Source organism: Schistocerca americana, chromosome 10 (assembly GCF_021461395.2).
Source record: "Schistocerca americana isolate TAMUIC-IGC-003095 chromosome 10, iqSchAmer2.1, whole genome shotgun sequence".
Classification (NCBI taxonomy): domain Eukaryota; kingdom Metazoa; phylum Arthropoda; class Insecta; order Orthoptera; family Acrididae; genus Schistocerca; species Schistocerca americana.
The window spans coordinates 149,965,827-149,979,987 of NC_060128.1; positions in this window are offsets into that span (position 1 = coordinate 149,965,827).

The window sequence follows — 14,161 nt, forward strand, 5'->3', positions numbered from 1 at the left end:
AAAGTAAAGGGACGAGAGAGGCAATTCTGACGTTACGGCTAATAATGGAAGCAAGGCTAAAGAAAAATCAAGACACTTTCATAGGATTTGTCGACCTGGAAAAAGCGTTCGACAAAATAAAATGGTGCAAGCTGTTCGAGATTCTGAAAAACGTAGGGGTAAGCTATAGGGAGAGACGGGTCATATACAATATGTACAACAACCAAGAGGGAATAATAAGAGTGGACGATCAAGAACGAAGTGCTCGTATTAAGAAGGGTGTAAGACAAGGCTGTAGCCATTCGCCCCTACTCTTCAATCTGTACATCGAGGAAGCAATGATGGAAATAAAAGAAAGGTTCAGGAGTGGAATTAAAATACAAGCTGAAAGGATATCAATGATACGATTCGCTGATGACATTGCTATCCTGAGTGAAAGTGAAGAAGAATTAAATGATCTGCTGAACGGAATGAACAGTCTAATGAGTACACAGTATGGTTTGAGAGTAAATCGGAGAAAGACGAAGGTAATGAGAAGTAGTAGAAATGAGAACAGCGAGAAACTTAACACCAGGATTGATTGTCACGAAGTCAATGAAGTTAAGGAATTCTGCTACCTAGGCAGTAAAATAACCAATGACGGACGGAGCAAGGAGGATATCAAAAGCAGACTCGCTATGGCAAAAAAGGCATTTCTGGCCAAGAGAAGTCTACTAATATCAAATACCGGCCTTAATTTGAGGAAGAAATTTCTGAGGATGTACGTCTGAAGTACAGCATTGTATGCTAGTGAAACATGGACTGTGGGAAAACCGGAACAGAAGAGAATCCAAGCATTTGAGATGTGGTGCTATACACGAATGTTGAAAATTAGGTGGACTGATAAGGTAAGGAATGAGGAGGTTCTACGCAGAGTCGGAGAGGAAAGGAATAAGTGGAAAACACTGATAAGTAGAAGGGACAGGATGATAGGACATCTGCTAAGACATGGAATGACTTCCATGGTATTAGAGGGAGCTGTAGAGGGCAAAAACTGTAGAGGAAGACAGAGATTGGAATACGTCAAGCAAATAATTGAGGACGTAGGTTGCAAGTGCTACTCTGAGATGAAGGAATTCGTGGCGGGCCGCATCAAACCAGTCAGTAGACTGATGACAAATATATATATATATATTGTGTAGTACTTGGCACGCTTAAAGGCCTATTGTGTGGCTCGGGTCACTCTTGACAGTTTCCGTTTTCGTGTTGTCTCTTACGTAATGACATCAGAAACAATCGTCCACGCCCAGACCATTACACAACCAGAGTGGTGGATTTTCAGAAGGGAGGACATGTTCTGGATTTACTGCAGATATATTTCTGCTGCGGTACGGATAACATGTGCGTCGCAGTGTGCGATTGAAGCGGTACGGCAACTGGAAACGTACTGCAAAGTTGAAGTACCATTCTTGCGGGCAAAACGTCTAAGCTGCACACACGTTCTCCGTAAAATTCTGAGGCTGTATATACCACACGCGATTTCGCGTCCAACATTAGTGAAATGCTGCCCACAATTTGAACAAGACGAACTGGACTGTCATTCCACCTTGTGCAAGACACAGTTTTTTAGTCGTGTTTTGCCGAGCGGTGCTAGGCGCTTCAGTCCGGAGCCACACTGCTGCTACGGTTGCAGGTTCGAATCCTGCCTCGGGCATGGATGTGTGTGATGTCCTTAGGTTAGTTAGGTTTAAGTAGTTCTAAGTTCTAGGGGACAGATGACCACGGATGTTCAGTGACCTAGTGCTCAGAGCCATTTGAACCATTTAGTCGCGTTTCTTCCCAGACATGTTTCAGCACTTTTTGTTACCTTTAGTAGGGTATTCGTCTTTTTTTGTGGAAAATTATTGTTACATGTTTACCTCTTGTGTAGGTTATATGAACTTTTGACTGAAAGGTAGTTACGTTTGGTGAAGGAGCGATTGTTAAGAGTCAGATATTTTATATGTAGTTGGCGTACAATACAAGGTTGACAAATGTGTCACCAAGTATAGTTGTCACTAAGTTATTTGTTGTCAATTTACGATATGTTTATAGATTTCGGCTTTATACTAAACCTGGACATAATGCGAATATACTCATTTGTTTACGTACGTTACACGACGCTATTAAATATTTATGCTGGTAGCTTTTAAGTGTATCATAAATTTTACAGCTTGCCAATTTTCGATATGTTTACAGATTTCGGCTCAATACTAAATCTGGACATAATGCGAATGTACTCATTTGCTTACGTACCTTACACGACGCTGTTAAATATTTATGCTGGTAGCTTTTAAATGTATCATAAATTTTACAGCTTGCCATCAGAAAACAGCGAGGCTTTATTTATTTTTGTGTTCATTGCGTATTTCCGGTTGGGAATTTCTATAGCTCGCGTTATTTAGACTGTTTTTGACGATGTAATGTATTTCCCTCCGCTCTTGTCGTGGTAACACACTTCTGTCGCTGTTGTCATTACTCACTAGTTATGTATAGCGAAATAGTGACGTTTGTCTGTGTCATGCTCAAGGGCGCTGGAGCATTCAATGAGAGTTACTTGACGGCCGCAATAAAGTGTAGTTTACCTTTTGAACTCCCTTCTTATATAATTTATGAAACGTTTTGTTTACATGCTGCTGGGTGGTAAACTTGAGCAAATGTAACGCAGAAAAATTTCAGGATTGAAGTGAAGTACCAAAACGTGTTGTACTAAATTAGAAAAAATGAAATGCTGTAAACTGAAGATAGCGTAGTAATGTTGAAAATATTTCCAACGTATAAGTTACAGTCACGATCAGTCACTGACGAAATTTCTGTCAAAACCTTCGTTTCATATTGTTTAAAAAGAAACAGTATGTTCTATATATAAGTCTACAGCCATTGTGAATTTCTTGACGGAACTCATTTTTCTGCATAGTTGCTTTATTTGGAAATAACCACTTTATTTCACAGAGTCGTCAGATATCCGTGCGCTCTAACGCGCGCTTTTGGGATTCGGGGAGGCGATCCTGCCGCAGATCAAATATCAAATCTGTTTCGCAGATTGACAACGAGGGATGGGGAACCGGCCAGCTTGGAAATGGTTTTAGGTGGTTTTCCGCATATCACTAAGTGAATGTTGGTTTGGTACCCACCTTACATACACCGCAAGAAAGCGGTTAGAAGAACGTTCTCACACTAGAAGTTTAGATTCACTCTAGAAGCAGACAGATGGGGTACGCAGATTCCGCCCCAGGGAGAAGTTGCGACATTAGAATGGGTATCCGACCAACAGTTGTCAGTAACATTGCCAAAACCCACACAACAATGCCGACGCCGTAGACAATCGGGAAAAGGCGAGGAACGAGAAAAAGTAGAGACGCTTTATCTCATGATTTAGCTACATCATGACATGAAGTGGCTATGTTAGAAAACGGCTAAAACTGTCACCCACTCACCTAACCCCAGTTTCAGTTTGCCTGGCTAATGACTTCCGAGAGGACGAAAAATTTCATTTTCACTATTTCACGCGACTATGGACCAAATATAAAAATTTAAAATGCTGTCATAATCTACTCATTAAGACGCATTAACCCACATCAGAGGTTTCCAACAGTAAGTCAAGTTTATATGTTACAGTCTGTGTATGTCTTGAGACACGCCAATTACCAAAACTGTGTTCACTCAGCGTTTGATAACGAGGGCACTTAGCTACTTGCTGCAAACTTTACACGTACACTGGTGTCCAAAATTATAGCAACAAACTAATAAGAGGGTCGTCCACAAAGTAAGTTCTGTTTCTAATTCTGTCCGGGGCAGCGCTACGATCGCAGGTCAGAGCATGCGCGGCAGTTACTCTGACTCAAGCAGAAGACGTGTACGCCATTTTCAGATCACTGCTGCCGATGTGTACTTTTTAGTGCTTCTTTATAATGCCAGTCGTAATTGAAAATGCCGCCGCGTGTGAAATCAGATCTGTGATTAGTTTTCTAAATGCAAGGAAAGTTATAACAAAGGAAATTCATCGGCATATCTGCGAGGTTCACGCACAAAATGCTGTGAGTGGTTCAGTGGTTAGAAGGTGGGTCAGACTGTTCAATGAAGGACGTGATCAAGTGCACGATGAAGACCGAAGTGGACGCCCGTCTGTGGTTACTGATGATCTGGTTGACACAACTGAAGAGAAGATTAAGCACAACTGTAAGTTTACACTTACAAGGGAACCTCCCTATCGCACCCCCCTCAGATTTAGTTATAAGTTGGCACAGTGGATAGGCCTTGAAAAACTGAACACAGATCAATCGAGAAAACAGGAAGAAGTTGTGTGGAACTATGAAAAAATTAGTAAAATATACAAACTGAGTAGTCCTTCGGAAGATAGGCAACAATATGGATGTTGTGAGCTTGGGAGCCCCGTGGTCCCGTGGTTAGAGTGAGTAGCTGCGGAACGGGAGGTCCTTGGTTCAAATCTTCCCTCGACTGAAAATTTTACTTTCTTTATTTTCGCAAAGTTATGATCTGTACGTTCGTTCATTGACGTCTCTGTTCACTGTAACAAGTTTAGTGTCTGTGTTTTGCGACCGCACCGCAAAACCGTGCGATTAGTAGACGAAAGGACATGCCTCTCCAATGGGAACCGAAAACATTTGATCGCAAGGTTATAGGTCAACCGATTCCTCCACAGGAAAACACATCTGATATATTCTATACGACACTGGTGACGGCATGTGCGTCTAATGACAGGAATATCTTGTCGACCCATCTAACTTGTACACTTAGCGAATGGGTAACAAGATGCTTCTACCTTGCCCGATTTAGGTTTCCTTGTGGATGTGATAATCACTCCCAAAAAAGTGACGAAAACATAAGAGTTTGTCACATAAACTGAAAATAAAAAATTAAACTTTTCACTCGAGATTTGAACCTAGGACCTCTCGTTCCGCAGCTGCTCTCGCTAACCACGGGACCAAGGCGCTCCTTGACTCCCATTGTCCTTTATGTTACTTATCTTGGCATGGACTACTCAGTTTGTATATTTTACTAATTTTTTTCACAGTTCCACACAACTTCTTCCTGTTTTCTCGATTGATCTGGGTTCAGTTTTTCAAGGCCTATCCACTGTGCCAACTTGTAACTAAATCTGAGGGGGGTGCGATGAGGAGGTTCCCTTGTTAGTGCCATTGCTATGGAAGTTGCGCAAATCTCACGATCACTGATTCATGAAACTGATACTGAAAAACTGAAATTTCGAAAACTTTGCGCACGTTGGGTACCCAAAATTCTTACTAAACAACATAAAAAATAACGGTTGGGCAGTGCACTTCAGTTTTTGACACGCTACAATGAAGAAGGCGATGGTTTTCTTTCTCGGAGAATCAGGGAAGATGAAACTTGGGTATCGTACGACAGCTCTGAAACAAAACGGCAGCCAGTGGAATGGAGACACCATCTCCAACGAAGGTTAAGCCTTAAGCAAATCTTGACACCTCGTAATGTGATGTGCACCGTTTTTTGGGACAGAAAAGGTATTTTGCTGATTGATTTATTACCACGAGGTCAAACAATCAATGCACACGGTTACTCCGAGACCATTAAGAAATTGCGCCGCCCAATGCAGAACAAGCGCCGAGGATTACTGTCAGAAGGTGTTGTTTTTGTCCACGATAATGCCCGACCTCACACGGCGAATGTGACCAAACAACTCTTGCGAGAATTTCGCTGGGACGCGTTCGATCGTCCTCTGTACGGCCTGGACCTCGCTCCTAGCGACTTAAATCTATTCTTACAACTAAAATCTGTCCTTGGTGGTCACAAACCAACGATGATGACGAGCTGAAAGAACATGTTACCACATGGTTGAATACACAAGCGGCAACCTTCTATGAAGAAGGCAACCAAAAACTTGTGCCACGCTGTGACAAGTGCCTACAAAATTTCGGGTGCTATGTAGAAAAGTAGTTTAACAGTTGTTGGTTTTAGTACAATAAATATTTTTTCCGTTTCTGTACACGTTTGATTTATATAACCAAAGGTGTTTCATATAACCAAAGGGAGCTTACTTTGTGGATCTAGCAATACCACCACCTGCAAAGTAGATTAGAAATCATATTAATAATGCTGCTCACGCAGCATTTGTTCGCTTTATCAGGCAACAACAAAGTTATTGACGGTGGATGGTATCGTCAGAATGGAAATAATGAAGTCACTGTAAAAATGTCATTAATTTTGGCACTTATCTTGAATGGATTCCCACGTAGATTTCGTCGAAGTTGTTATGGCTCATCTTGTTGATTCTAGGGTGATTCCACTTTCACTGCTAGAAGGTCCAGATCTGTATTTTAGCAATATTTGAAGACCTAACAAATGCATTTTTCAGGAATTTCTTAATGACCAAACAATCCCAGATCAGAACAATGGTATGGGAGAAATAATTTTTGACTTGGTATTCACGATCCATATTTTTATTAAACTTCTTGAAATTCACATATACTTCTTCTTAATTGTCACATCATCAAGAAAACAGTTTTGTATCAATTTTCATATATTTAATTTCCACTTTAACCAAACACAAGACTTGACTGTTCTTTTACAAAGCGAAATAACAACTTAACTTCTGCAAAGTGAAACAAAGACTGCTCTGTGCGAGTTCGCGACAAAACGGTTACAAGTAAAAGATTATGACAGTAACACAGAAATGAATACACACAAGAACCATATCACTGTAATATATCGGTACATCGGAGTTCCTATACATTAATAAAACCAAATGTGAATATTGCCGCAGAAATATGTCTGTTACTTCGCAGAAAAGTAGTAGGATATTACTGGTATCGAGAACTGGAGTTGGAGTGCCGTAATGGTCACGTAAATAAAGAACCATTAAATGGACGACCCTCCTATTTCCCCGTCCCGTGTGTAATTCACGATATAATCACAGAAACTGTCAACAGATGTTGTTACGAAAGTGTTCTGCGCGGAAGATGGCATTCCGATCAACGGACAACCACGCCAACAATGACGTGAGGGCACCTGTCAAGCGGGGTAGTGTTTGGCGGCTAGTCCCACAGTAGCTGTGTGGACAGTCACAGACGGTGCAGTACGGCTCAGAGAAGACGCTTACCAGAGTCTCTGCGGTGGAGGACCAGAGGAATAATGGAAGCAGGAGAGTCGCAGCTGATGCGGCTCGATGGCATAACGTGAATAGTTCTGTTGTTTCTCGGATGAGGCGACAGTTTATAGGGATCGAAACTCTATCCCGAACACCAGGGCGCGGCCTACCACGCCCATCAGAAAGAGAGAACCGTTATTTGGCTGTAAGGGCACGACAGTACCGCCTTATTACTGCACTGCAACTGGAGTCTGACCTCGTAGCAACCACTGGACGTGTTGTATCGAGGGAAACGGTGTACAGAGTTGCCTTTGTTGTTGGAAACCTGCTGTCTGCTTACCTCTGGCGTGTCATCACAGAAGGGAACGCCGAGAAACGAGCCGTCAACATGCCACCTGGGCGGTCGAACGGTGGGCCTCTGTTCTTTTCACAGATCTACATCTACATCTACATTTATACTCCGCAAGCCACCCAACGGTGTGTGGCGGAGGGCACTTTACGTGCCACTGTCATTGCCTCCCTTTCCTGTTCCAGTCGCGTATGGTTCGCGGGAAGAACGACTGTCTGAAAGCCTCCGTACGCCCTCGAATCTCTCTAATTTTACATTCGTGATCTCCTCGGGAGGTATAAGTAGGGGGAAGCAATATATTCGATACCTCATCCAGAAACGCACCCTCTCGAAACCTGGCGAGCAAGCTACACCGCGATGCAGAGCGCCTCTCTTGCAGAGTCTGCCACTTGAGTTTGGTAAACATCTCCGTAACGCTATCACGGTTACCAATTAACCCTGTGACGAAACGCGCCGATGTTCTTTGGATCTTCTCTATCTCCTCTGTCAACCTGATCTGGTACGGATCCCACAGTGATGAGCAATACTCAAGTATAGGTCTAACGAGTGTTTTGTAAGCCACCTCCTTTGTTGATGGACTACATTTTCTAAGGTCTCTCCTAATGAATCTCAACCTGGCACCCGCCTTACCAACAATGAATTTTATATGATCATTCCACTTCAAATCGTTCCACACGTATACTCCCAGATATTTTACAGAAGTAACTGCTACCAGTGTTTGTTCCGCTATCATATACTCCCTGCATCAAGTGCCTATCCGCTGCAGATATTCTGCATTTCGCTACGATTTTCTAATGCTGCAACTTCTCTGTATACTACAGCATCATCCGCGAAAAGCCGTATGGAACTTCCGACACTATCTACTAGGTCATTTATATATATTGTGAAAAGCAATGGTCCCATAACACTCCCCTGTGGCACGCCAGAGGTTACTTTAACGTCTGTAGACGTCTCCCCATTGATAACAACATGCTGTGTTCTGTTTGCTAAAAACTCTTCAATCCAGCCACTCAGCTGGTCTGATATTCCGTAGGCTCTTACTTTATCAGGCGACAGTCCGGAAGTGTATCGAACGTCTTCCGGAAGTCAAGGAAAAAAGCATCTACCTGGGAGCCTGTATCTAATATTTTCTGGGTCTCATGAACAAATAAAGCGAGTTGGGTCTCACACGATCGCTGTTTCCGGAATCCATGTTGATTCCTACAGAGTAGATTCTGGGTTTCCAAAAACGACATGATACGTGAGGAAAAAACATGTTCTAAAATTGTACAACAGATCGACGTCAGAGATATAGGTCTATAGTTTTGCGCATCTGCTCGACGACCCTTCTTGAAGACTGGGACTACCTGTGCTCTTTTCCAATCATTTGGAACCTTCCGTTCCTCTAGAGACTTGCGGTACACGGCTGTTAGAAGGGGGGCAAGTTCTTTCGCGTACTCTATGTAGAATCGAATTGGTATCCCGTCAGGTCCAGTGGACTTTCCTCTGTTGAGTGATTCCAGTTGCTTTTCTATTCCTTGGACACTTATTTCGATGTCAGCCATTTTTTCGTTTGTGCGAGGATTTAGAGAAGGAACTGCAGTGCGGTCTTCCACTGTGAAACAGCTTTGGAAAAAGGTGTTTAGTATTTCAGCTTTACGCGTGTCATCCTCTGTTTCAATGCCATCATCATCCCGGAGTGTCTGGATATGCTGTTTCGAGCCACTCACTGATTTAACGTAAGACCAGAACTTCCTATGATGGGTCCCAATTTGGTCTGGAGAGTGAGTCTCGCCGAATTCGCATCTGGAAGGCACGCGAAACACGATTTAGAACCCAAAAATTGTGGAAAGAGACCGATATCGAGGAGGTGCTTTATACACTCCTGGAAATGGAAAAAAGAACACATTGACACCGGTGTGTCAGACCCACCATACTTGCTCCGGACACTGCGAGAGGGCTGTACAAGCAATGATCACACGCACGGCACAGCGGACACACCAGGAACCGCGGTGTTGGCCGTCGAATGGCGCTAGCTGCGCAGCATTTGTGCACCGCCGTCGTCAGTGTCAGCCAGTTTGCCGTGGCATACGGAGCTCCATCGCAGTCTTTAACACTGGTAGCATGCCGCGACAGCGTGGACGTGAACCGTATGTGCAGTTGACGGACTTTGAGCGAGGGCGTATAGTGGGCATGCGGGAGGCCGGGTGGACGTACCGCCGAATTGCTCAACACGTGGGGCGTGAGGTCTCCACAGTACATCGATGTTGTCGCCAGTGGTCGGCGGAAGGTGCACGTGCCCGTCGACCTGGGACCGGACCGCAGCGACGCACGGATGCACGCCAAGACCGTAGGATCCTACGCAGTGCCGTAGGGGACCGCACCGCCACTTCCCAGCAAATTAGGGACACTGTTGCTCCTGGGGTATCGGCGAGGACCATTCGCAACCGTCTCCATGAAGCTGGGCTACGGTCCCGCACACCGTTAGGCCGTCTTCCGCTCACGCCCCAACATCGTGCAGCCCGCCTCCAGTGGTGTCGCGACAGGCGTGAATGGAGGGACGAATGGAAACGTGTCGTCTTCAGCGATGAGAGTCGCTTCTGCCTTGGTGCCAATGATGGTCGTATGCGTGTTTGGCGCCGTGCAGGTGAGCGCCACAATCAGGACTGCATACGACCGAGGCACACAGGGCCAACACCCGGCATCATGGTGTGGGGAGCGATCTCCTACACTGGCCGTACACCACTGGTGATCGTCGAGGGGACACTGAATAGTGCACGGTACATCCAAACCGTCATCGAACCCATCGTTCTACCATGCCTAGACCGGCAAGGGAACTTGCTGTTCCAACAGGACAATGTACGTCCGCATGTATCCCGTGCCACCCAACGTGCTCTAGAAGGTGTAAGTCAACTACCCTGGCCAGCAAGATCTCCGGATCTGTCCCCCATTGAGCATGTTTGGGACTGGATGAAGCGTCGTCTCACGCGGTCTGCACGTCCAGCACGAACGCTGGTCCAACTGAGGCGCCAGGTGGAAATGGCATGGCAAGCCGTTCCACAGGACTACATCCAGCATCTCTACGATCGTCTCCATGGGAGAATAGCAGCCTGCATTGCTGCGAAAGGTGGATATACACTGTACTAGTGCCGACATTGTGCATGCTCTGTTGCCTGTGTCTATGTGCCTGTGGTTCTGTCAGTGTGATCATGTGATGTATCTGACCCCAGGAATGTGTCAATAAAGTTTCCCCTTCCTGGGACAATGAATTCACGGTGTTCTTATTTCAATTTCCAGGAGTGTATTTTAAATCTTGGAAACAATATTCATTCAAGTCTTCTACCAGATTCTTTAAATGTTTTAAATTCTTCAGTTAATCCAAAAATTTAAGTTTCAGTAGCAAATGTGGCTCTTCACACCACACTCAATATTGTCAGGTTCAGAGCCTTACTTCCACATCAGCACCTGTTTCAAAGCTGCGTTGCTGTTTACAAGTATATAAGTGATCCAGTAGAATACTTTCCCGCTGAGAGCCCCTCCATAGAATAATGAAAAGAAAAAAGCTTGTCTCTGCAAGACGTCTGAGTTGCGACGGTGCACTTCGGGGAAGCAATTCGTATTGCACCGCACCGTCGCTCTTCCACCAGATTCATAACACTGTTTTGTGGATGCGCGCACGTCTTCATACAGTAAGTTGCTGCTTTGTTTGGGCTCACCCATTCTTTTCTTCAACTTATGTTAGCATAATCGTACCATTTCTCTTCACTAAAAACGATACAAGATAGGAATGGTTCGTGTTTGCCACAAGCCAATTAATGAGCGAGCAGACGTCCACATATGGCCACCTGCTGACTTTCGTGATTTTGGCTTAGAGCACGCAGTACCCATACACCCGATTTTTTGAACCTTCCCAATTGCATGAAAATGTCGCAGTATGGTGAAATGATCACAGTTCATCACATCTGACATTTCTTGAACACACTGACGTGGATCATTGTGGATCAATGCGTTTAAACAATCTTCGCCAAACCAGAATGTGGAGAGTCACTAATATGAAAGCGATCTCCTTAAAACGAGAAAACCATTTTCTTGCTCTATCCAATGGCATTATCTCCATACACGACAAAAATGTTTCTGGGTGCCACTGTTGAACCCAAACAGTAGAATATGTTGGAAATGTTCCGATTTCTCCATTTGGCACTCCGTTTTCCAGCATCTACAGCTTCAGTCACTGTCTCTTAATAACAAAATGACAATATGTAAACTCAGATAATGTAAGTAGGCTGTTTGGGTTTTTATGTTGGTAACGCCACGTAGCGCTATGTATGAAAATCACTGACTGGGCTGTGTGCAGTCTGTGGCTGGTTTGCATTGTTGAAATACTTGCTATTGTAGTGTTGGGCAGATGGATGTGAACAGCGCGTAGCGTTGCGCAGTTGGAGGTTAGCTGCCAACAGTGCTGGATGTGGGGAGAGAGAGATGGCAGAGTTTTGAGTGCGGACGATCTGGACGTGTGTCTGTCAGAAAAGGAAAATTTGTAAGACTGGATGTCATGAACTGATTATATATATGACTTTTGAACACTATTAAATACATTGTTTGTTCTCTATCAAAATCTTTCATTTGCTAACTATGCCTATCAGTAGTTAGTGCCTTCAGTAGTTTTTCGAGTAACGAAGATTTTTGTGAGGTAAGTGATTCATGAAAGGTATGTTGTTGTTGTTGTTGTTGTTGTTGTTGTTGTTGTTGTCGTCGTGGTCTTCAGTCCTCAGACTGGTTTGATGCAGCTCTCCATGCTACTCTATCCTGTGCAAGCTTCTTCATCTCCCAGTACCTACTGCAGCCTACATCCTTCTGAATCTGCTTAGTGTATTTATCTCTTGGTCTCGCTCTACGATTTTTACCCTCCACACTGCCCTCCAATACTAAATTGGTGATCCCTCGATGTCTCAGAACACGTCCTACCAGCCGATTCCTTCTTCTAGTCAAGTTGTGCTACAAGCTCCTCTTCTCCCCAATTCTATTCAATACCTCCTCATGAGTTATGTGATCTACCCATCATTCTTCTGTAGCACCACATTTCGAAAGCTTCTATTCTCTTCTTGTCTAAACTGTTTATTGTCCACGTTTCACTTCCATACATGGCTACACTCCAGACAACTACTTTCAGAAACGACTTCCTGACACTTAAATCAATACTCGATGTTAACAAATTTCTCTTCTTCAGAAACGCTTTACTTGCTATTGACAGTCTACATTTTGTACCCTCTATACTTCGACCATCATCAGTTATTTTGCTCCCCAAATAGCAAAACTCCTTTACTACTTTAAGCGTCTCATTTCCTAATCTAATACCCTCAGCATCACCCAACTTAATTCGACTACATTCCGTTATCCTCGTTTTGCTTTTGTTGATTCTCATCTTATGTCCTCCTTTCAAGACACTGTCCATTCCGTTAAACTGCTCTTCCAAGTCCTTTGCAGTCTCTGACAGAATTACAATGTCATCGGCGAACCTCAAAGTTTTTATTTCTTCTCCATGGATTTTAATATCTACTCCGGTAATGAAAGGTATAGATTATTGTTAGTCAGGGCCATTCTTTTGTAGGGATTATTGAAAGTCAGAGTGCATTGCGCTAAAAGTATTGTGTGTCAGTTCAGTGTTGATCAGAATAAGTAAAGAGAGAAATGTCTGAGTACGTTCAGTTTTCCTCAGCTGTTTGAAAATCAAATAACATAGAGGTTTTCCAGCACTGTCATTTATAAATTTTTTCTAATGGGATGTTTCAAAAACAACAGTAAACACAAAATATGTCAGTTGATAAATAAACCCATGTCAACTAGAATAACAGCACGCAAAAGAGAATCACTATGAACTTAATACACCAACCTAATGAAATAGCCTAATCAGGAAAATGAATTTGTTCAAGGAATTTAAAATCAAAGTTAGTGTGTGGGAGAGATTACAGTGGACCCGGGATTGAACCTTATGGAACTCTGCTGTTGGTTTCGCGCCAGCACAGCTGCCTGGCAGGCAACTTATCATCGCACCACACCATTTATTTGCCGTTGTCAGAGGGCGAGTGTGTAGGGTTGGCAAAGGTCAGGCTCCGGAGACGGTGGGGGAGGCTTCCGCCCCTACCCCCGGCGGACACCTGCCAGCCATCTGGGGAGGGGTGCGCCCCTCGGTCCATTAGCGGGATTAGCCCTGCAGCCTCCGCACTCGCTCGGCCCTTCAGCGCTGCCACCCTTCCAGGGACCGGCAGAAAGGATCCGCCAGGCACTCCTGTTTCACTAGTCGCTAGCCGGTCCGTGAGAACGGCTTCACCTTGCTGCTCTTCGCTCATGACGGTCACTGAGAACGAATTGAAGGGGTCAGCGGAAGAAACTGCTAATCGTCAATGCAGTGATAATAAATCTCTTTGCACTATCGCTAATTTATATGCCGTCAACCAGAAGCTCCATTTCAACTGACAGAATTTATCATATATGTATACATCTCAACAAAGTTTGGAATATCATGGTTTACTACAATGACTTTTTATAGTACACACCTATTGAGGTTTGTACAATAAATTATTAACAAAATAAGTTGGCAATACTCTCTTAGGATTTAAAGGTTGGCTACAGCGTGCATACACAAGCTCTGGAATCTAAGATATTGTTGTGCTTCGCAGCGCACGGATTAACTAGTGGCAGTTTGGAAGTCAGTGTAGGAGCCCGCCTGCTGTGGTGCGCACGTGCGTTGG